Source organism: Cnephaeus nilssonii (assembly GCF_951640355.1).
Source record: "Cnephaeus nilssonii genome assembly, chromosome: 2".
In the NCBI taxonomy this organism is placed as follows: Eukaryota; Metazoa; Chordata; class Mammalia; order Chiroptera; family Vespertilionidae; genus Cnephaeus; species Cnephaeus nilssonii.
In genome coordinates this window covers 53,674,074-53,678,620 of record NC_137073.1, presented here as the reverse complement: position 1 = coordinate 53,678,620, position 4,547 = coordinate 53,674,074, and the positions used below count along the sequence as shown (strand labels likewise).

General features: G+C 42.2%; 1 pseudogene across 1 annotated transcript; it reads left to right on the top strand.

Annotated features, from left to right (window-relative positions):
* The first annotated feature begins 2,210 nt into the window (after window positions 1-2,210).
* LOC307105138 (protein C1orf43 homolog) lies at window positions 2,211-2,792 on the top strand (annotated as a pseudogene). Its single transcript has one exon. The product of its transcript is annotated as a protein C1orf43 homolog (transcript).
* Window positions 2,793-4,547: the final 1,755 nt, after the last annotated feature.

Sequence of the window (4,547 nt, the reverse complement as noted above, 5' to 3'; positions counted from 1 at the left end):
ACAGTTTGCTTTATATACATTATTTCTATTCTTTATATAACCCTTCTGGTTATATTATCTCTATAGATGAGGAAGCTGAGGTTCAAAGAGGTAACAATAATTGTCATAGGGAATTGTTGTCTCTGTTCTGCAGTTAGTCACTTATCTGGTACCTACCATGTGTAATCAGGTGCAAGCATATTTTTTCCTTCTTCACTACATTTTTCCACATTCATCATATAAATGGGTACACCAAAAAATGTGAAACAGAAAAAATAAAAATAACAATTATTTGGTAAGATCAAATTTGACTAGAGCACTGTTTAATACTTTATTTCTTCATTTTCCTTGCCTTTTTTTCTATTTTTATTTCAATTTTTTAACTTATTCCAATTTTATACTTCAGTGCCTCAAATCCTTTAGGTAAGAAATTTACTTCAATAATTTGGTTACTAAACTATAAACTATGCAAGACATTAAACCAAACTTTATATTAAAACATAAGTACATATTAGTTTCTTATTCCTATAAGTGATTTAAAATCATATAACATGATTTAAAAATACTTGTATATTTTGGCAGGTATATGGTAGCATGAGAACACTGTCTTTGGAATCAAGATAGCTTTGATTCAAAATTAAGTGTCAAAAGATAGTTCCTTCAGTATAAAAAATGAAACAATGCTGACTTTATAGGGTTGCTGTAAGTATCTCATGAGACCATATCGGTAAAGCACCTAGCACAGTCTAACACATAGTAGGCACTCTGTCATAAAGATGTCTGATTTGTCCCTGTGGCAATGATGGCATGTTCAGAATCCATGAACTATCATTAAGCAGCAAAACTCAAATGCCATAGATCTACTCCGTTAAGGTAGATTCACCTGTTGTTTTGTTTATGCTCAGAATCCCTTGCCCCTGCTTTGGGGACCAGCATCCTATTGTTCTTTGAGGAAGCATCCATCTGCTACTCTGAGTCCATGCTGCTGGCATCTTTTAAGTTTCAGAATCCAATTGTGTCTGAAGACAAGCTACCCCTCACTTTTTCAATTATATGAGTGAATCTTTGTGGCAGGCTTCAAAAATGGCCCTCAAGAATCCAATTTTAGTAAGTGAGCAATAACACAGCTTTGTAGTATTCATGCTTCTGTGTTATCCCATCCTCTTGAATGTGGGCTAAGGGCTTGCTTCTAATGAATCGCATAAAGCACAGGTGATGGGTGTCAATTCCACGATTAGTATACAAAAGACTGACCTCTGTCCTAATGGAATACTCCTCTATTGCCATGGGGGCTTGCACCTTGAAGAAGCAAGCTGTCAGGTGGGTGAAGTCAAGCACTGAATAACTAAGCAATCTCTGGGCAACAGCAAGGGAGGAGTGGAAGCGCTCAGCCCAAGGAGCTGAATGCTGCCATCACCTACTGAGTGACATTGGAACGCTGCATGCAGAGTCCCTGCTCTTGCACACCAGATAGTCGAACCCAGTTCCCTACACCTGGCGGTGACCAGGAGACTCTGACTGGGGCTGGGACTCAATGAGGACGGTGGAATTTGCTAGGACGGTGGTGTAAGCCTGATCATGTACTGACAATAAGATGCATCTGTCAACCAGGGAACCCAGGTGCTTCTCATCGCGGGACTCTCCCCGCCAGACTCCCGAGATCACGTGAAATGGGACTTTGGGGGAGGAGTGTCCGCGGCAGCGTCTCTCTCCGGCCTGCCTTTGTCGTCTTTGATGGTCCTGATGCTTCGTTCATCCCAGTCCATCCTCTTCCTGACCCGCTCGCTGTACCCAGACTTACGCCCTCTCCCCCACACGCTGCCCTTCACCCCTGGAAAGGTCATGGGAGACGTGCTGGCGCCTTCATCGCAGCCCAGTGAGAGACCAGGACGCACAGGACCCAGGTAAGCTGTGCCACGTTCCCGGCCCACAGAACATACGGGTGCTCTTTTAAGAAGGCATGCTTTGGGGGGCAATCTATTACATAGCAATAGGTAACTAATACAATTACTTTAAGTCGCTTGGGTTGGACTTCTATCCCTAGCATTGACTAGTGAAAGATTCTGGACAATTGATCTGCCCTGTGTTCTGGTCGGGTCAGCCTTGATCTTTCCCCGTAAGGAGGTGGCCTAGCGGCTTCAGAGAACCCAGGGGACCTTGCCTGGGAGGGGCCCGGGCTGAAGAGGCAGGGCAGCGGGGTGGACAGAAGTTCTGCGTGGGGTGGGGAGGCCATGGCGTCCGGCAGTAACTGGCTGTGGGGGGCGGGGGAGGGGGTGAATGTCGTGCTGGTGATGGCCTGTGGGTGCCTGGTGTTTGTGCTGCTATTTATTTCTGTGAAGAGGCAAATCATGTTTTGCGATGAAATCCCGAAGGGGACCTCACGGCCCTGTGGGACACAATGCCCCCAAGGACTTTAAGGAAGAGATTGATATTCGACTATCCAGGGTTCAGGATATCAAGTGTGAACCTCAGCTCCTTGCGGAGGATGATGCAAGACTGCTACAGCTGGACACCCAGGGAAATCAGAATTGCTATAACGATTTATACAGGATGAAAGCTCTAGATGCCATCCCATTTCATGCTGAAGGCCGGCATCCCCGTTCCTTAATGGACAAGGGTTCTCGCTCCTACCCGTTAGATCCTCGAAACACTAGTGCTCCTTTCTAGGGTGTGCGCAAGGCCCTCATGGATGCCCTGGATGGGTATCAATCTCATAGCTGGTTGGCTCTGAGACAGCCCGCTGTGGAACTGGGCTCTTTGGCCAGAGAACCTGCGCTTATCAGGAGGTCCTGAGTGAGCTGGCCACGGTGTAAGCTTAGAGGGGAACAGGTCAAAGGGGACTGGTTAGAGAATATAGTAGTGCTGGACTGTTCCGAGAGTGAGGTGGCCTTCATAAAGCAATGTGAACAAAATCCATGGTAACATAAGAGTTGTGGGGCCTTAGACTATTTGAACTGCCTCTCGCTCACACTGGAAGGCAGATGTGTACTGACAACAAGCTAACAAGAGAAGCCTCTCCTGCTTTTGTACACCTCTTTTTTTTTTTTTTCTTTCTTTCTTTTTTTTTTTTTTTTTTTTTTTTTGATTGGTGCAAACGGAATAGTTTGTCAGCACACAGAGAAGCATTCTCTCCCAGGGTCCCAGGGTCCTCCTTCAGTGTCTTGGCCTGATAAAAATAAGACTTAAATGCCACCCATTTTTATTACCACTTTAAGCGTTAGTAACCCTCTCTGAAACAAAGGACATCACTATAGAGTCAGCTGATGAGTATTTGTGTGATAGGAGAGGAATCAGGACTTTCTGGGAATGTTTTAAATATATGCTAACAGGGCTTCATTATGTTGTTAATGCAAATGTTAAAATGAAAGCGTGAAGAGGATAAGCCAATCTAGAATAAAAAGTTAATAGCATGAAAAGAAAGAATTCATTTGTTTGCTGATGTGTTGACTATGGCTCTTTCTCAAATGATAAGGGGTATGTCTGTCCTGTCTTTTCTCTGTTCCTAAAAATAAACTACCTTGTTCCTACTAAAAAAAATAAAAGATCTGGACAATTAACCTTGGAAATACTTATCCATGGATTAGAAAGGAGCAGCATTAAGCAAAGATGAACTTTGAGTAACACACTCAGTGTTGTAACTGTCTAAATAAGTGACACCACATAAATTCTTATCCAGAGTACTTTATCCCTCATTCTTCACTTTAACCAAAAGGAGATCATGTTTAAACACACACACAAAAAACTTTTAAAAGTTTAAGAATAGCTTAAATTCACTCAACAGTTAAGTACTTTAAAACTTTCTGAAAATATGTAGGAATTAGCAAAGATGAAAAGTTCTCTCAGAAGAGTTTAAAAAAATTAGTTTTCCCTAAGGAGAATTGAAAGAGTAAGATATGACTGAACGAGTTTTAGTGATAGGATATGCAAATTCAGGTTTTTGTTTTTTTCTTATAGAATTAGAAAATCACTACATAGTAGACTGAAAATAATTTGTTAGATGCTGGGGATATTTTGATGTAGGGAACATTTATCAAAACTATGTACAGCCTGGCTGGTGTGGCTCAATGGTTGAGGATTGACCTATGAACAAGGGGGTCACAGTAACCAGTCAGGGTATATGGCGGGGCTCAATCCCCTGGAGAAGGAGGCGGGGGGTGGGGGTGTTGCAGAAGACAGCCAATCAATCAATGATTCTCTCTCATCATTGATGTTTCTGTCTCTCCCTCTCCCTTCCTCCCTGAAATCAATAAAAATATATTTCTAAAAAAGACTAAGTACAAATGACAAAGTAGAAATAGCACTTCAGCTGAAACATGTGTATGAAGCAAATGTCTAACTCTAAACAAGCTATGTGTGGTATTTCAAGTCCTTACCCCCAAAGGGGGCCTTAGAAATGTTTTAATTCAATCTAGTTTGTTTTATAGATGAGGAAACTGAGGCCCAGAATAATTGTATTACTATCTAAAGATCAAGCAGTTAGTAAATGCAGAGCAAGGATTGCTTTTATACCTTTGAACCCCAAGTCCACTTCTTTTAGAAATAATTACAGCTATATTTTTGCAGATATT